Consider the following 20,744-nt stretch of genomic DNA (forward strand, 5'->3'; position numbering starts at 1 on the left):
TCAACTGATGCCTATTAGAGTCCACCACTAGGAGGCGCTTCAGAGAAACTGGAAAAGGAAGGGAGTACTTCGTTGGCTTCCAGTCCGCTTGTGGTTCCTGGGAACAGTACTCCAAGCAATGCATTCTCTCCCTTGCAGAAACAGTTTGTTTAGGATACCGCAGTAAAGTCTAGGGAAGAGATTCCAACACGCTCAGAACCAGCCTCTTGTGCCCCCTTGGAGACCCCGCACCAGGTGTTTGGTGTTCCTCTCTGGGTTCCCAGCACCATGTGAACAGCGGCTCCCCCAGCCCCTGACCTCTCTTTCTCCAACTCTGGAATAGCAGCAGCTTCCTGCGATACACTACTTCTCTGATAACGCGGAATTCCCTTTTTTGCCTTTTTCAATTATCTTGTTAATAATTTTACACTTAGTTAGCAGTTCATTGTATTAAATTCTCTCTAATAAAATAGCTGGTGTGATTTCTGTCTCCTAAATAGATAGTTATAGCCATATTCCCAGATATAAGTCATATTATATCGTCCATACTCTGCATTTGCATAAAAGTTTTAACATGTTCATCAATACACTAAAATTCATTTACAGCCACTTACAGAATCCATGAAGCCAAGATTAAGAATCTCAGTGTCTGATGCAGGACATGTTCAATAATGGCTCTCAAAAAACAATTTGAAAGTTTTTTGGGTCCCAGGCTACCACTCATTAGAAAGTCCAAGCAGTTTTATAAGTAAATGCATGTACCTGCATTGTGTACTGTTTCCTGAAAGGTGGGCATTTCAAGTGAGATATCACATTAGAAGACTGTATATTCACCAGTGAAAAACAGTTAATAAATCATGATCCTGAAGGAGAATTCCATAGTCTTAAGGAGCTTCTTTTTGATCATAGTCTATTCTCTGAATAGTTTTAGAGAACCAATTTTTTTTCAAGTCTATTCTTGTAATGTTTTTCGACCTTTACGTTGGCAGGTTCCAATGAATCAAGTTCCCTTGGGTTTAAGTAGACTCAAGGTAAAAGCTGATATTATTAAGATCTTCTAGAAAATTGCAGGGCTAGAGTCATGTGAGAAGTGTCATCTTTTTCCTCTAACAGAGAGAACTCCAAGACAAAATGCAGATTCCCTAGGAAGTGGACAAGATGATTTTCAAAGCACAGAAAGAACTTCTAGAGCTTCTATTTATACCCACATTTTATCTGATGCTTTTTAATTTCTATCTTTGTACATGTTTTATGATGTACATAATATCAGATAAAAACATATAAACATTTTATAAATAAAAATAAATGCCTGTACTCTGAGTATATTCCCAAAGATTTTTTAATAATAAAGATCAACTTTCAAAATATTTTTGGAAACCATTGCTTTAATGGTGAAGAACTATTTTTTGAAGCAAGGTTCAGCAACATTTAGCTGTAGGCCAAGTCTGATCTATGGCCTGTTTTTGACAGGAGAAGGGGGGAAATATGTGACAGGGACTCTATATGGCTCAAAAAGACTAAAATATGTACTCATTGCCCTTTATAGAAAATGTTTGCAAACCTCTACTTTGGAGTAAGCCCGCTTGAAGCAGCTCTAAAATTCTTTGAAAGGGTAAGAGAGATTTCCCTTCTCAATACATCAATAAAATGAGTACAAGTCAGAAGGGAGGGTGAATGCAAGTTGGGCTTGTGGCCCAACTGTAGAATTATTAAATATATAATTATAAATAACAATTGTTTGAACAGGGATGAAAAGTCAAAAACAAAGGGATCAATAGTGAAAGCACTGATAACTTCTCTCAAGATGATGAAGTCTCTTGAAGGGAGTATATTGCACCATCCCAAAGAGTCTGACAGTGAAACAGTCTTCATTTTCTGAGAAAAAAGCAAGAAAAGGGTTTTATGTCAATGTATATAACTATAAAATTTTATAATGACTGATGTTCAAAGGTGATTCTGAACCATCAAAGTTAGGATAAATGATTTACAGTAAGTATCCTTTCATTAGGGACTCTGAGTCCTTTTTGGTAACATTTATAGCAGAGAAAATCACTGAAATAAATAATGCTGAACTTAATAGTTTTAATTCACATCCAAAAAACGGGGCTACACAGAATGACTTGATACCCAGTTGACCAATTCTTCATAATATAAAGATGGAAACAGAAGCTTAAAGCCAAAATGCTGAGAGCCAATTCATTGAAGATGCCCCTTAGTACCTGTTAATGAAGAAGAGGAAATTAAAATATAAAGTAATTAGGCTACCTATGTTAGGGGCAATAAGGCTTTCCAGTAGGCCTAATTAACTGTAATATCTTCATTCTGTTCCATTTCAGGCTTCACTAAATATGCTATTCACAGTGTCTGAAATCTGGAAGCTGGGAATATATCTGTCCTTTGACCACTGGATCAAACAGAATTAACCTTTTCAAATTTAAATATAAATGTCTAATAAAAAGCATACACCAACCACAGTCTGTGACTGCCAAGAAGGAAAGTTTTTATTGCTCACTGAAGCACCATATTAGAACAGCTTGAACACAGGGATCATGTCTATGGCAGACATTGCCAGTCGACTACAGTACCCATTCCAGGTCTTCCTGTTTTGTTTGGGGCCACTGTATACCCAACTAAAAATACCCAATTTCCCAGTGAAGACTGGCCATGTAATCCAGAACCTGCCAATTAGTATGTGGATGAAGTCCCTAAGAAGAACATTCCCTCCGGAATAAAAATGCAAAGCTTGCAAGCAGAAGACTTTGAAGAAGACTTTCACCTTCTTTCTTCAGGACTGCAGATTTAGAGGCCTGGAGGAGCAGCAACCATCTGCCACCATAAAGATAAGAGCTACATGCTTAAGGCAGCGTGAAGGCAGAGCAAGCCTGGGACAGGCAGCATTAGTGAGGAACTGACCCAGTTCTAGATTATCTATCTCTGGTCTTGTTGTTTGGTGAGAAAAGAAAACTCCTTAGTTTTTTAAGCTACTGCTGATTAAGTATTCTGTTCTCAGTCTAATGCAGCCTAATAACAATGTGTTACTATTATCAAAGTACAGCGCTAAGTGCTATAAAAACACAATCTAATTTTTTTTCAGTAGCTCTACAAAGAGGAAATTATTATCACCCTTTTTACAGGGATTTTAAATAACTGACACAAGATGATGCAGCTAGTAAATAGCAGAACTCAAACTCAAATCCAGATCTAATGGGCTCTATTGCTTCTTGATACTTCTTACATGATGCTTCTTGCATGATGCAACCCAGTGTATTGTACATAGATGGCTGCTTGATAACAGTTTTGTTAGAAGATGTTTGCATAACCAACAGCCACAGAAACTAGAGAGAATGTCACTCTCATGGTCAGAGAGCAGATCTATTTACTCACTCCAAGATTAGAAAAAAAAAAAAAAAGTCTTCCTGCTTTCCTCAGAGGAGATTTGTTTGTAGTCCAAGGTAATAGAAATAATGTCTTCTTGGGAACAAACATTGGGCAGATTTGTCAGCAGCCCATTAGAAGCATAGGGGCTTTTAAAATCTCAGGGTTCCTCATCTGTGACAGATGTGCACAGTATCACCCTGGGACCACGTCCATACCATCCATGGAATTTGGGGGAAATTGATGTAAGCATTAAGTCATTGCATAAACTGTCTAAACACATTTTAACTTGTTGTCCCTTTACCAAAGGAATCTATGGAAATGTGGCTGTTCGAAGTAGCAACTGCATTAGTCACTGTGGATTAGGATCTGCTTGACCAATTGACAGTGGACAGGAGATATTTAGGTAATCCAGCTGAGATACCTCTTTTTGGCCCTACATAATGATGTTAAAAGAATTAAGAACTTCTCATACAAGTGCCTCACACTATTTTCTTTAAGATATAATTGTTCCAAAGGAGTAGTTCTCAATCATTTTGGAATTTGTCACACTCTTAAATTTTGGAATTTTGGCAGCATATGGGAAGGGATTAAATACCAAAATCATCATCATTAAAGCTACTAACAATAATATGGAAATCACTGTCATAATATAACAACATCTCACAGTTTCTATAAAAGCTTCCCTAGTTATGGCTTCATTCATAACCTTCATGTAGTCTCCCTATAAGGCTTTCTGTATCGCTGTTTGGATAAAACTGTCTTGTCGTCTGTTCTCTTATATCCTCAAGTTGCAAAAGATCTCACATGTTCCAATAAACATGTTCCTTCTTCAATGGCAATTTTATACAGACTAAACTGCATCATGGAACCCATTTGCTCTATTACATCTCATAGAGTTCTGAGTGACGGTATTCAGTTGTAGCAAAGACAAAAATGTTATATTTTTATAAAATCTTGTGTCATGTAATTTGGTGAAGGAATATGGTACACATCTATCTAGCACATCAGATGAAAATCACTGCCCTGGGGCCCTGGACAGTGATCAATGTTTACTAAACACTCACTATGTGCAGAGCATGATGTTCCAGCACATGGAACATGATGACAGATATTTTTTTTTACAGGAAAAAAAAGCTTTTAATAAAATTTAACACCCGTTCATGACAAAATCCTAGAAAACTACAAATAGAGATACCATTTCTTAATTGGATAAAGAGTGTATTTTGAAATAATCCAGGTCAATACAGTTCTTAAAGGGATAAAATTGAAATCTTTCCTTCAGGGACCAAGACTGAGATAAAGCCGAGACCACCGCTCCTACTAGTCAGCTTTTTGCTGAAGGACTATCAAATATGATACAGCAAAATGAAAATTTAAGAAGCATACAAATGATGCAACAAGTAAACTTGCTATTATTCACAGATGACATGAATTTGTATAAGAATATCCAAATGACTCTATGATGACAGATATTTTTAAATGATCCTTGCTATCAGATATAATGTACTTTGGAAAATAGGACATGTGTGAAATATTCAAAGAGTATATCTACAAATAATACCATAAGAGCCAATTATTGCAGTGGGGATAAGCTCAGTCTGTAATCCAGGTGCACAGAAAACATTAAATAAGCTAAATCCAAGTCCCAGTACCCAGCCTACTGAGGTTTCCTTCCCTTCAGAACACAAAAAAGCTGTATGTGTTAAAGCACCAAGGGTAGAAGGGAACTCTCTCTCACTACCCAGTCCTGGTTCATCCATCTTCATCAATCACTGCTGAGATCTGGCTGAGATCATCCCTTCTTTGAGACATGGGATTCTTAGGCAAGGCTGGAAGGCTCTGTGCTCAAAATGAAGGCTCCCGGTGTGAACCATGCAACCTTCAAGAAAACTCTCCACTCATTCAGAGTTTGTTTCCATGGAGGAGTACCAAGGAACACATTGGCTGTGATCCACCAACCTCTCTCCCCTTACTCATCAGGAGAAAGACCCTCTCTCTCTTGTCTTCCCTCTTTCCCTCTCTCCTTCTCTATACTTCTCTTTTTTTCTTGGACACTTACTTAACATTACCTCAACTACAACAGTTATACAATTATTATACAATACAACAAAACTACCAATTAGATGGTGTTTGTTATGTGCCAGGCACTGTTCTAGTGCTTTATTATACTTATTATGTTTACTCATTTAATCTTTACATAAACTTCTATAGCACTACAGTTATCTCCATTTCACAGTTAAGAAAACCAAGGTACGTAGAAGTGACATTGTCCGAGGTCACATAACTCATAAAACTGGCTGGTTGCTAGTTTTGACCTTTAGTACAGTTAAGAAGAGCCATTGACCTCAAGAAGCTTCTGTTTTCCAATACACTCCTGTTTGCACGGTGCTGTGGAAGTTTCCTCATAGTATACAAACCACAGACAAAGATAGGACATGAATATGTTCTAGTCCCCCCCCCCATAAACCATAAATTAAACCATAAATTAGGGTCAGCAATATTTTAAACACTGTTTGAAAAACTTTACAAAGTTGTTTTCTACAGTAGTTTCTTAAATTTAGAGTAGGGTCAGGTTTTAATAATAACAGCGCTTAAAAGGTTTAACTCAATTGCTCAAAAACAGGGAACATTCGACTTTCTGAATTTATTACTCAATTTTATCTGGATGTTGGACAGCTGGATAGCTATCCTGTGGCGATGAGTCCTAGCAATATCAATTTGTGGTTTTATAGGAAGGAGGGTCAAGAATGTTTAGATCACAAATCCTCAACCCTGACCCAAAGGTTTTTCAGATTCACCATCCACAGGAAATTTCAAATAACACTCAAGTGAAAAGCAATCTCCTGGACTCCCAGAAAGTACTCTTTTGAGGGTTCCTGCCCTTCTGGGATAGAGGAAAGCTGAAAATAATTATATCTCTTTCTCTGTCTTTCTAAGGAGTTTTAAAAGTTAAGGCTAAATCAGTATACCCTTCATATTGTATTTCCAGAAGGGAGATTTCTGGGACATCTGGCATTTGTTCCCCTCTAAATGAACACTGTGAAAAAGCAAGACTTATTTTTCTCCTGACAATTCATCCGACATGATCAAATGTGAAAATGATATAAATTTCTTGTGTCATATTTTTCTTATTCCCAATAGTAGTAACTATTATGAAGGAGCTTTCATTTTTAAAGGGGAAGTACAAAATCTGGTGGGTATTTCAAGAAGAAAAAAACCAACAACAATTGATTCACTCTATCAAAGCTTGTCATGTAACAGCTGAGACCTGGCATTACCAACAACAAACAACAAATGTGCCAAAGACAGCAAGATGCATTAGAGAGATAAAGCACAGCTTTCTTCATGCCAAAGCACCCACTTGAACAGATGAAGAGAGGGCACGAATGCAGCTTGAGAAGGTGGATGCTGAGAAGGGGGTAGTGACAACACAACACTGGGCAGTAATTGAGAATGTCGGTCTCATTCCAGACCTCTGTGACAGGGCAGCTGTGAAGTGTCTTTTGACATTGCCACTTGGAGCCAAGTCATCTTTCTCATTAGGCTCTTTAAATGCCACCTGGCCATGCTGAGGAATCTTCTGCAACAGAAAGAAGAATGTCAGTGTTCCCCAAAGAAAGGTATAGCAAAAAGCTAAACAAAGACAACGTTAACACAACGCAAAACTCTAACCTGCCACTGGCACATTATCTAACCTTCAGTGTTGTCACAGATCATGGTTGCTTAATCTGAAAACCTAACTCCAAATTATAGAATATTTTGGCAGTTTCTCCTGGAAGAATTATTCATGTGCTGAAGCTAACTATGCCCACAACTAAACTCCGAATGTCATCTTTTAAACTCAAATCAAGAATTTGGTGGCTGTCCTCTCAGTTCCCAGATGTAGGGTAGCCAGAATAGGTTTCAATCCACCTCCAATCTATTACCGTAAAACATCCAGAAAGCATCCCAGGAAAGATACTCAGAGAAGAGTTTTGTGAACTTCTGGAAGGTTACTTGTCACAGAGTCTCTGATTCTATCTCCACCTCTTTGGTACCTTTTCTGGCTATTCTTGATAAAGGAGCAGAGAAGAGACAAAAAAATTAAGAGTTAAGGTAAGATAAGGTTGAGGTGATTGTTGTTAATGCATCCCCTGACAGTGAAAAGCAAGGAAATGCTAATCACTTAACAATTAGCGATGTTGTTCCCTTAATTAGAAGTATACCACATTAAGGAGAAACTTGACCAAATAATTTCCAACTTGATTGAGATGATTATTACCCCGAGAAGGACCACTGGAGCACAATTTAGGAAGGTCTGTATATACATGCTGGACCCTGGTTGCTAAGACTACTGTGATTTTATATTACTTAGGATAGTCACTCTCAAAATATGATCTACAGATCCACCAGGAGTCCTTAAGATCTTTTCAGAAGAAATATCAGGTCAAAACTATTTTTATAACAATAAGAAGCAGCTATTTGCCTTTTCTACTGGGTTGACATTGCACTTACAGTGCAAAAGCAATAATGAGTTAAAGAATAAAATCACTGGGGATCCCTGGGTGGTTCAGCAGTTTAGCGCCTGCCTTCAGCCCAGGGCATGATCCTGGAGGCCCCGGACTGAGTCCCACATCAGGCTCCCTGCATGGAGCCTGTTTCTCCCTCTGCCTGTGTCTCTGCCCCTCTGTGTGTGTGTGTGTGTGTGTGTGTGTGTGTCATGAATAAATAAATAAAATCTTTTAAAAAGAGAGAGAGAATAAAACCACTGACTTGAGTCATCATTGCATCTTTCTGTACCTAAAAGTGGAGTGGAAGGGTTGTTTCGCTTAAGAGTGTCCTTGATGAATCAGTGAAAAATATTAACTTATAAAATTAACTCTCAATTCCTAAATTCACTTCTTTTTACACATTTTGAGTGACAAAATATACATGAAACCCTTCTGCTCTATAGCAAAATGCAATGGTTGCCTCAAAGAAAAGTACTTATGGGGAACCCTGGGTGGCGCAGCAGTTTAGCGCCTGCCTTTGGCCCAGGGCGCGATCCTGGAGACCCGGGATCGAATCCCACGTCGGGCTCCCGGTGCATGGAGCCTGCTCCTCCCTCTGCCTGTGTCTCTGCCTCTCTCTCTCTCTCTGTGTGACTATCATAAATAAAAAATTAAAAAAAAAAAAAAAGTACTTATGTGATTGCTTGAGTTGTGAGGAGAACTAGTTGGCCAGGCATTTCAGTCAATAGAGAATGATAAGCCATTCACTTAATGAATGAAAACTTATTGAGTTTAATGTTCTTAGTGTGAATTAATCATAATCACCATTAACTCTCTTTCAAAGTTGAATTTTACATTGGTAAGTTTCTAATCTTGTCTTAATAATATTAAGTAATTCACATTCTGCACAATTCACAAATTTTAAGTATTACAATTCAATGTTTTTTAGTATATTCACAGATTGTGCAACTATCACCATAATCAGTTTCAGAACATTTTTATCACTTCAAGAAGAAAACTTGACAATCCTTAGCAGTTTCTCTCCATTTCTTCCCAACATCCCCAGTTCTAGGTACTCACTAATCTAGCCTTTGTCTTTATAGATTTGTCTATTCTGGGCCTTTCAAAAATCATACAGTATGTGGTCTTTTGTGACTGGCCTCTTTCACTTTGCATATTTTTGAGGTGCATCTATGTTGTAGCATATATCAGCACTTCATTTCTTTTTATTGCCAAAAAATATTCAATTGCATGACTACACCACATTGTATTTATCCTTTCATCAGTTGATGGAGATTTGAGTTGTTTCCACATTTTGGCTATTATGCTGGCAATATGCTGCTATGAAATTTTATATATAATTTTTTGTGGGAGTTACATTTTCATTTCTCTTGGGTGAATATGTAGGAGGACAATTGCTGGGTCACAGTAACTCTTTGTTTAGCCTTTTGAGGAACTGCCAGACCATTTTCCAAAGCAGCCAGGCAATCATTCTTAAAAACTTTCAGGATTAATTCATTCACTCATTTAGGAAACATTTACTAGAAACTTACTATGTCCAGATCCGTGTGCTTTATATTAGAGATATAATGGCAAACAAAACAGAGTCTCTGCCATATTATAATCTAGCAGAGAAGATAGACAAAATCATAACTTCTGGGATAAGCCTAATGAGAGGCAAAGTACAGGATATAAATGGCCAGATAATAGAGGAACCTAACAAGTTTAGATGCCTGCTAAGATTCCCTGAGAAAGAAATGTTTTTGCTGAGAGTTAAGTGAAGGGATAATCAGAATTAACTTGGCAAAGAAGGAAGAAAACATTTGGTACAAAGGAACAAAGTCATGTAAAACCCTGGAGGTAAGGAGGGAATATGTCTTCCTTGAAAAAACAAGAGGAGTTCAAGTTGATTGTAAGATGTATAGATATGCAAGATAAAATAGGGTAAAAATTGAATCTGGAGGAGTAGACAGAGACCACTGTGTGTTTTTAATAGAGCAGTAATGCAATTAGATTTTTGTTTTTAAAAGAACACTCTTGTTTCTATATGAAGAATAGATTGGAGAAAAGCAAACTAGAAGCTTGAAACCAGTCCACAGTTTATAGAAAAAGAGTGTCCAGAAGTTACAGTGGCCCAGACTACAATGGTGGTAGTGGACTTGAAGGAAATGGAACAGAATCAAGAAACAGAGAACAGAATCAGTAGGACTCATTGATCGATTGCAGGTGGAGAGCAAGAAACAGGAAGAAGTTAAATAGATTTTCTATTCAGGTACTAGGTGGATGGTAATGCTATTTACAAAGATGGAGACACAGGGAATGTGACAAATCATGATCCACAACTCAATGCACAAACAAGAAGCATTTCCCACATACTCACTGAATGCAAAGCACTGGGGCTAGAGCTGTGAATACAAAATTAAGTAAAATACATATGCTATAGGGCAGATAGTGATCCCTCTGAATACGTCCACATCCTTATCCCTGAAACCTGCAATATGTTACCTTACACAGTATGAAGAAAAGAGTTAACATAGCTTTGCAATTCTAAATGTCTATCCTTGAAAAGACCTTGCAAATTAGCGCTTGGCTAGCCTCTAGGAATTTGGATCTTGGAGGGTTCCACCATTAACTGGTAAGAATGGCTTACTGTGTCTAAAATGTTTGTGCAAGCAATATGGTTTGTGCTGAACATCTGCATTCCTTCTAGGAATCTGGGATTCTGACACACGGCAGACAAAGTATGCCTACATAACCACCTCCAATAAAAACCCTGAGCACTGAATCCCCAATGAACCTTTCTGGTTAGCAAAATTTTACATGTGCTGTAACAACTCATTGCCCAAAGAATGAAGCACACCCTATGTGATTCCACTGGGAGAGGACCCTTGAAACATTGCACCTGCTTTCCCCCAGAATTTGCCCCATGTGCCTTTTCCTTTCATTGACTTGGCTTTGTTTTGTTGTTGTGATTGTTGTTTGTGCTGCAATAAATCGTAGCTGTGAATATTACTATATGCTTTGAGTTCTTTGAGTCCTCTTATCAAACTATCAAACCTGAGGAGGACCCAAAACACACATAGCAAAAGGGATTTTGCAGATGTGATTAAAAGCTTTGAAATGAGGAGCTTGTCTTGGATTATCTAAGTGGGCCCAGTGTAATAGAGGCAAAGGTCAGAGTGGTGTGATTGCTGTTTCTGAAGATGGAAGAATGAGCCATGAACCAAAGAAGGCAGGCAGCCTCCGGAAGCTACCTAAGATAAGGACGTGGATTCATTCATAAAACCTCCAGAAGGAATCCTGCCAACACCTTGATTTCAGCCTAGTGAAAGTCATTTCAGACTCTGACCTCCAGCACTGTAAGATAGTAAGTTTGTGCTGTTTTGAGCCAGTAAATTTGTGGTAATTTGTTATGGCAGCACTAAGAAACTAATAGATGACCTTGGGGACCACGAAATTTAATGAATGAGACAAATACATATACAACAAAATACTTCCAAATATTTTAATTACAAACTTTAACTATTGTGTACTATCCAGTTTACCACAACTATTCTCTTTTCCAAGGGTAATGATAGTATTTATGTATTATCAGAAAGTAAAGCCTTTCCAAGCTATCCGGAGAAGGATCTGTGTTGTGTTGCTCTGGGTTTCCATTCTAACTTAAAAGGAAACTTTCACAATGTCCAGAGTCCTTGATGTCCTGCAAATGAAAGAGAAGGATGTCCTCAATTTGCTTGCAGCAGGAACCCACTTAAGTAGCACCAAACTTGACTTCCATCTACAAAAGGAAAAGTGATGGTATTTACATCATAAATCTGAAGAGAATCTGGGAGAAGCTTTTGCCAGTATCTCATGCCATGGTTGCCATTGAAAACCCAGTTAATGTGAGTGTCATATGCTCCAAGAATACTAGCCAGTGCTTAAAGTTTGGGCTTGTCACTGGAGCCATTCCTATTGCTGGCTGCTTCACTCCTGGGACATCCACTAACCAGATCCTGGAATGGAAGCGTTCTAGGAGCTGAGACCTCTGGTCTTTACTGATCCAGGGCTGACCACCAGCCTCGCAGAGAGACATCTTATGTTAACCTACCTACATTGCTCTGTGAAACACAGACTCTTCTCTGTGCTAGTGGATATTGTCATCCCATACAACAACATGGAGCTCACTCAGTTGGTCTGATGTGGTGGATGCTGGCCCAGGAAGTTCTGCACATGCATGGCACCTTCTCCTGTGAACACCCATGGAAGGACATGCCTGATCTCTCCTTCTACAGAAATCCTGAAGAGATTGAAAAGGAAGAGTAGACCACTGTTGAAAAGGCTGTGACCAAGGAGGAATTTCAGAGCAAATGGACTACTGCAGCTCCCAAATTTACTGCTACTCAACCCGAGGTTGCAGACTTGTCTGAAGGCACGCAAGTGACCTCTGTGACTATTCAGCAGTTCCCTATTGAAGACTGGAGCACTCAGGCTGCCATTGAGGATTGGTCTGCAGCCCCCACTGCTCAGGTCACTGAATGAATAAAAATAACCACTGAGTGGCCCTAAGCTATTCTTCCACAGATTCTTAAACAGAAAATAGAAATAAGGTTGACAGGAAGTAGCATTTCTAAAAAAGAGAGAAGAAAGAAAAAAAGAAAGAAAGAAAGAAAGGAAAGAAGGAAGGAAGGAAGGAAGGAAGGAAGGAAGGAAGGAAGGAAGGAAGGAAGGAAATAGATTTCAAAGGAAAGCTTGTTACAGATTAAGAAAAGTAAAATAAAACTGACCTACTGGATATTTTTCAACTTTTCTCACACATAACAACATTTTGCAATACATAAGCCTAAATGACAAGTTGGTTTACCAAATCATGAGTCAGGAAACATAATATCAGGTTTTAATGCTTGCTTTGAACATTTTTTGAGGAGGTGGGGGAAAAAAATAGCTAGAAATTTATCAGGTTAAAAAACTCTAGTAGGTTTTCTTGATATAAACCAGAAGTTAATTATTGTGAGACAGAGTTAATTGATGGACTGGTCAATAATACACATAAAATAAGATTTCTACTACCAAGAAAACAGGTGTCTGTTTGATGGAAAGACAAAGTTAGGCAATACAACTGCCTTTAATTTCACAGTCTGTGATTCTTCATAAAACTTTTAAAGATCAATTATGTCCTATCAATGTTAGATCCAAGCCAAACTAAGTGATTTATGTACAAATACCCCACACATGGAGTAACTGTTGATTGAGTAACTTATCTTTATTAAACATAAACTCAAGAGATTATATTAGGAAGCAATTTACACTTATGACTTTCTATATGCTTTTTAATTCACCTCTACTTTCTCTTTTAAAAATATACCCTTTCAATAACTGGAGGACAAGAGATACTGCTTTTATTTTAGAACTAAATTAAACACAGCAGTTTAATGCAGTGATTCAGATGTGTCTCTAAAATTTAAGTGATATTATATTTAATCCAGTTTTTCAAATAAGATCTTTCAGTGGTGCTGTCCCTCAATGAAAATTCCAGTCCCTGAGAGTTGATTTCACTATTAATTATACAAACAAACATTCATACGGTATTCACTACTACACTGAAGACACAGTGTTTGGCACAGATAAGTAAAGAATAGCCCCTGGTCCCAAGGAGTTCATAGGCTAATGATGGAGACTGACACATGAAACAAATCATAATAAAGATGGGATGGAAAAATACAGTGATAGAAATGTGCAATATACAGGTACCTAACCCAGCCTAGTGATAATAGGAAACATCTTAGAATCAGGAACACTTACTACCAGCCTGAATTATGTAGACTCCAGCAAATGGGATTGGGTCAGTAAAGACTAAAAGAGAATAAAACCTTTTATTTAGCAAGTTGTTAGAGGGTGGTTTGTTTCTCTGATAGCTACAGATCTAAGTTTGATGTGAGTAATAGCTAAAGCGCCATAACATAGTATGTGCTTGGTTGGGGGAAAAGATATTTAGAACTCACTTTTGTTTTAATAGTACCATTTTTGATAGATCCCTCTGTATACCATCCAATCACTAAAAACAGTTAATGTTCAGAGTCAGTTTAACACTTTTCCCAATTTTTGTTTCTGCTTTCTACTGTACTAAACGATTTTATATTTAAATGTTTTAAAAAAGAGAATCCTAAGTCTTCTTTTGCCACACTTCTTAGATTAGACACTGCAAAAGAAAATCCCTTGGAAATAATATTAAATCCAAGAAAAAAAAATCCAAGAAGAACCTGGGAAAATACCCACATGCAGCCTAACACACCAATAGCATTACTAAATTTTTGTTGTCCCTCAGCTTTCATGTCATCCTGAGCTGTAAATGAGTTGAGTGTATCTGCAGAATCCCCCCTGTGGAGACAATCAGATTACTAGGAAGATATTCCTAGAGCAGACTGTAGCAATAATAAACTAACCTACTCATTGCCCTAGAATACCTAGAACTTAAAGGAAAAACCCAAAGCATCACGTAATAACTGAACTCAATAATTTTACTATGTAAAATAATGATAATGAGTTATATAACTAGCTTATGAATAAATATATTAATAGAATACATGGAATTAATTATATGCCTTCTTATCATTTATATTCCCAATAATCAATGAGAGAAGAAAAAGAAATCATATTACTACCTAGTATTTTCATCATTAAAGTGCAAAGTACAATATTGAGAATAATGTAGACCTAGAATCTAAAGCAATCATGCTTTGCAAAATCTCAGAGAACTTTCAGTTTCTTCAAACCATCTGCTAAAATTAAGTGAGGCAAACTGGACTATCTAAATATTTCGGGTACAATTCCTCCCTCAGAATGTGTTTTAAGAAAGAAAAGCCTAAAGATATGAAAAAAAATGAACTCTCTTTTTGTAGTAAGATGTAATTTCAAGTTAAATGTAAACTCAGTAAATCAAAACTTGCATTTCACAATTGCCTTCACATCATTAAATATATCAACTGTTCAACAGCCCAGTCTTTTGCTAAAATAAGTTGTTATGGATCACATAGAGACAGAGCTTTAGATATAAAAATGTAACAAATTTCATTTTACTTATTAAGCAGCCACCAAAAAAAGAAAAAAAGATTATCTACCATGTGCCAAACATTGAAGATCCCAGGAATATAAAATAATATGTGAAAGTGTTCTAAGAGTATGAACAAAGAACAGGGGATGTGGAGACAGCTTCACAGATAAAGAATCATCCCCAAAAGAATTTAAGCCTTGAAGGTTGAAGTTCACCAAGCAAAGATGGAGAGGAAGGAAATTGCGGGCCCAGGAGTCAACCAAGTCACTAAGGCATGCAAGACATGGGAGTGTGGGAGGAATTCATCTAGTCTGGTGCTGCTAGGGCATGAGCACAAGGGTAAAAATGGCGGGAGAATAGTTAGGGCATGTGGGGAATGATTATGGGCTTCACTGAAAGTAAGCAAGAGAATGAGATGCAGGAAAGTGTGAGTAAAAGGACAGCTCAGGAGTCAGATGGTAACCTGGAAGCAGGGACACAAATAAAAGGCACTCTAGCTGTGCTAGTGAGAGCCGATGGAGACCTTTACCAAGTCAGTGGAAAGAGGGAGAAGGAAATGGACCTGAGAGACATATCAGAGGCAAAGTAAACAAGAAGTGGCAGCTAAACAGATAATGAGAGGATGATAAACTTGCTAATATGAGAGCTTCAGACAATGCTATTTAATAGAGAAAGGGAACACAGGAGAGTAGGGTTACAGGGAAAAATAATGAGTTCTGGTTTCTTCCATATCCAGTGTGCAGTGCCTACAGGACTTCCAAGCAGAGATGCTAAGTATATGATTTGGGGCTGGGACTGCAGAGGAGAGGAAGTGAGGATAAATGATTATCGAATTAGTGAGAGACCGAACTCTTAGAGTCTGGAGCCTCTGCCTTGGACCACCTTGCTCCTAGTGCTTTGCACATTATTTGGCATATCGTAGGATTCAATAAAATTTTATTATATAACTCTTTTTCTGAGGAATGAGCATGAAAGAGAAAAATAAGGCATTAAAAGGAGAATTTTTTTTTAATTTTGATTTATTTATGATAGTCACAGAGAGAGAGACAGAGAGAGACAGAGGTAGAGACACAGGCAGAGGGAGAAGCAGGCTCCATGCACCAGGAGCCCGACATGGGATTCGATCCCAGATCTCCAGGATCGCGCCCTGGGCCAAAGGCAGGCGCCAAACCGCTGTGCCACCCAGGGATCCCTAAAAGGAGAATCTTATAAATATACTTGGGCACAACTATATGTAAAGACAGGCAAAAGTCGAGATTCCAAAAACAAGAACAAGAAAATATCAGAGGAAAGGAAGAGACCCAGGAAAGAGACACATCTTCAAAACCAAGAGAGAATACAATGATGTGTAGGAGACAAAGAAAGAGAGATCTAGTATGCAGGCTGGTAGCAAACTGCAATGAAGAAAGCTGACACCGAAATGCAAATTTATTTCTAGAACATATTTAACCTATGTGGGCATATCATCTGCTATAAATTAGCCTTAGGGACTGCAATTTTTTAATCTGGTAATTAGTTAACATTTATATTTGTAAATGTCTCAAAATATTCTTTATATTTAGCACTATAAACATGCAAAGATAATGTCATTTAATCCATTTAGTAAGACAACTGGAACCTAGAAATATGTAACATGGGAGAGTCCCCACAAAACAGAAATCCCATAAAATTGAAAACTCCACTGTTCAACAATTTGTTACATATCCCTTCATTACACTGTTTTTCAATGATAAGATTCTTTCGTCCTAAACTATTTGTAAAAGCCTATCAGAGAGACAGTCCCATCTCCACTCTCTCTTAACATTAGTACCCCCTGATAATTTCCTATCCTAAACTGATAATTTCCCAACACCTTCTCTGGCGATTGAGATACTTTCTTCTCACAACCACTTCTGATTTTCAAGGGGCCATTGCATTTGTTGGAAAAATGTTTCCAAAATGTAGTATCTCTGGCCAGAAACTAAACTTAATCCAATTAGTATCCAGAGAAAGAAGAAGAAGAAAAAAAAAAAACACTTAGCAGGCATCCACAGGGAATTTTAGCTCCAAGAATCATAGAAACCAATGGTTTCAAAATCCTTAGAAATCATCTAGACCAAAAGACGCCAAGCTTTACTGCTTATGGGAAACACCTGGGGGAATTATTTATCTATCAGTGCTTCTCAGCTTTTTCCTAACCCACTTGCATCAGAGCCTACAGAGCTTCAAAGAGATTACTCATGTCTATGGCATGTCTACGAGCACTGGCCTCATGAGGCCTGTAGGGATCAATATCTCAAGCCACCTGGCTAGCCCTGTTCAGTGAAGACTTAACTCAGGAAGCCTGTGTTGCTCAAACACTGAGCTTTCTAAAGAAAGAATTAACCTTTGACTGATGTCTGGGTCATATAGAGACAGAGACATTATATTAGAAGCAGAGTCATAGAGTTGCTGGGGTGATATCCAACTACCAGAACAGCAAGAGGTGAAATAATTCAAAGGAAACCTTTTATTAAAACTGATGGGGGGTAAGGTAGAGACAGGGCTGGAGGCTGCCAGAGGAACCTTACCCTGTAGACTGTCTTATAATACTTCAGAGGAGTAAGTGGTCATATTGAGGTGAACATGATTTTCCAACGACACGCCACAAACTGTTCTCTAATAGTATTTTTTACTTATCATCAGAAATGCATGCTATGTTATGTGGTTAGAAGTCATATTATTAAAATATAGACTCAAGGACAAAAACAAAAACAAACAAAAAAACCTCTTGGGCCTTAGAATTCCTTACCTGATAAGAGTTTTTTTGTATGCCTGAGCCCCTAGGCATGCTTTAGTTTGATCTCTAGGCACCTAGAAACCAAATAGGTAAGGTCAGTCACTCAAGCGCTGAATGCCTGACTGACCCACAATTAAAAACCTGGACACCAAGGCTTGCGTGAGTGAGCTTACCTGTTTGGCAATACTTCACACATTTTGTCAGAGATCACTGCTGAGAGAATTAAATGCATTCCCATCTAACTCCACTGAGAAGGGATACCTGGATGCTCACCTGGCTTCTCCTGGACTTTGCCCTATGTGCCTTTTTTATTAGCTGATGTTAATCTGTATCCTTTCATAATAGACCATAACCACAAATATAACAGCTTTCCTGAATCATGTGAGTCCTTCTAGCAACTTATGAGCCTAAGAGTAGTTTTGGGGACTCCTGACCCAAGCCCATTCATGACACCCATTGGGAAGCTATGATCTACATTATGAGGATTTCCCAAAACTCTGTGAATCAGAATCTCTATACAGCATTCTTTATATTTTACACACTCCCTGGGTTAATCTAACACAGTCAGTGGGCCACTAGCTTCAGAACAGGTTTTCAGGAGCTTCTGATCAAGCCAACCAGTCCATGTGCTGCTTAAAATAACCTCTAAAAAATCCCTATCATTTGGTTTGTTAATTCCTAGAGACAGGAAATTCATAATCTCTCAAAAACAGCCATCTTCAATAGTTAAGTGGTTCACATTGTTGGAAAAATTTTCTTATGTGTATGCAAAATATCTCCACGTGACTTGTAGTCTTTGCTCTTAGTTACACGCAATGAAGCCATTCAGAGTAAATCTCATGTACCTTCCACATAATAGTCCAAACACTGCAGTTTTCTTGTTTCTCTTAAGTCTTCTCTCTTGTCTTCTCATGCTGAGTCTCTTTAATCTCGATCAGGCTGATGGAAAAGGCACTCTTCAGCAATCATCTATGTTGAGACACTCAGGACGATGAACCCAATGGAATTAGGAGGGTGTAATAAAATTACTAGCCAGGGAAAGAGATCATAATTTTTAGGTAATACAATCTTTATTCTAATGCTTTCTTTTCAAAATTATAGTACTGTATCAAACACAGAAAAACTAGTTTAACAAGAAGAAAAAAAACCCAATATATACATTCAATATGTATATACACTGATGCCACACAAATGTACAGACTTAAAGAAAGATGAATGTTGGGATCCCTGGGTGGTGCAGCGGTTTGGCGCCTGCCTTTGGCCCAGGGCGCGATCCTGGAGACCCGGGATCGAATCCCACATCGGGCTCCCTGCATGGAGCCTGCTTCTCCCTCTGCCTGTGTCTCTGCCCCTCTCTCTCTCTCTCTGTGACCATCATAAATAAATAAAAATTTTAAAAAAAGAAAGATAAATATTATTGTTTGTTAATTTGGTTAGTTGTATTAAAATCAACTTAAAGAGTCCATTAAAAACAGAATAAATTTGGGGTACCTGGGTAGCTTTGCCTTCAGCTCAGGTCATGATCTCAGGGTCCTGGGGTTGAGCCCCAAGTTGGGCTCCCTGCTCAGCGGGGAGCCTGCTTCTCCTTTTCCCTTTGCTCTCCCCCTGCTCATGCTCTTTCTCTCTCCCAAATAAATAAATAAAATCTTTTTTAAAAATAGAATAAACCCTAGAGGATGATACTGGGCAGATGGATAGGGGAAAGAATATGTTTCCAAGGGAGGAGAAATGGATTTTCTGACTCATGAGCTAAGAAAGTGTAAAGAGTGGTATGATACTTCAGGTTCTCTTTTGTAGCTGTCTACCTACAGCCAAGGTGCATCCTGTCTGCTCTCTGCCATGTGATAAGGCTGTCTCTGTGGAGTGTGGCCTTCTAGTGATGGGCAGCTAAGTCTGCCTATGTCAGTAGTAAAGTATTAAAATGTATGCAGCCACACATCACTTATGTCCTCCAACTGAGCTTCCGTTGGTAAAAAAAAAAAAAGATGATAATCTCCCCAAGTGTCCCTAGATCCTATGTTTTTCTTTCAATATATTTGGGAGAGCAAAAAAAAGGTTTACTTGTTGGGCTTCTAAAATATGTCTTCTTTTACCATCTAGGCTTTACCTGGGTCACAAGTTTCTCTATGTTTACAAGAATGTATGTGTTGTAATATAAATTGATCCTCCAAAGTGATAGCTCCAGCCACACCTTCTTGAGGCTGTCCTAAACCTCTAGACTGGACAGAAGTAACTTTTCCTCTGATACCAATTTAGAGTCCTCAACTTATTCCTCGTTGGTTTATTTCCATTTCATATATGTATATGTATTTCCCACATGTGACTGTAAGCTTTTCAGAGGGAAGAAGCATTGTATTTCTCCTTTTTGCCCCTTGGCTGCTTTCTTAGTTATATACAGTGGAGGCAATCAGTTATTGTGGATGCCCAAGTAGTCCTCCCCAGAAGCTATGACATCCACAATTGAAATGGTTTGTGAGTCACATTAATCTCACAGTCTACAAACAACTAACCTCTCCTCTTTTCCAATTTGATCCATAGCAGGATACAAAGTGTATTGCTGTGAATTCTTGCCTCTCTACAGGGCTGTTCTGCTACTATAAGTTAGGTGCCAGTGTGCCCTTGAAGTACTTCTTCTGTCCATTTCACATACAATTATATCCCTTCAATTCACCACACATCAAGGGCCCTGGCATCCTGGTGTCATCCATTCTCATTGCACTATTGGCCAAGCATCATGGAATTGTAATAAGCTTGGCATGAATGCCTATGGAAGGTCTCTGTTTCCAAACCTCTTTACTAAACACCATTTGATGTGAAATAAAGCAAGCAGGTGTGGCAATGAACTCCTTCCTAAAGCCAAAAGAATATTGGCTGCTAAGAGGTCCAAATGTCACACCCATATCATAAATAGAGCAAATTTTGCTTTGTTGACCTTTGCATTCTTTAAAGGCTGAGCTCTCTTCTCCGCTATAAAAATCTGTTAGAAAATTGCCTCTTGGAGCCAACTATAAAAACGGAATGTTTCTGTATAGTGTGGGCCTAGGAGGGAAGTGTTAAATAATTCTAACATTTTCAACATGTTCCTAATATTTTTCTTGTTTTGTTCAGGGAGGGTGATTAGGCACAG

The 20,744-nt window shown here is 38.2% G+C and overlaps 1 pseudogene; it reads left to right on the forward strand.

Annotated features, from left to right (window-relative positions):
• The first annotated feature begins 11,508 nt into the window (after positions 1-11,508).
• LOC144316716 (small ribosomal subunit protein uS2 pseudogene) lies at positions 11,509-12,377 on the forward strand (annotated as a pseudogene).
• The last annotated feature ends 8,367 nt before the right edge of the window (positions 12,378-20,744 follow it).

The sequence above is a fragment of the Canis aureus genome, chromosome 7 (genome assembly GCF_053574225.1).
Source record: "Canis aureus isolate CA01 chromosome 7, VMU_Caureus_v.1.0, whole genome shotgun sequence".
Taxonomy (NCBI): domain Eukaryota; kingdom Metazoa; phylum Chordata; class Mammalia; order Carnivora; family Canidae; genus Canis; species Canis aureus.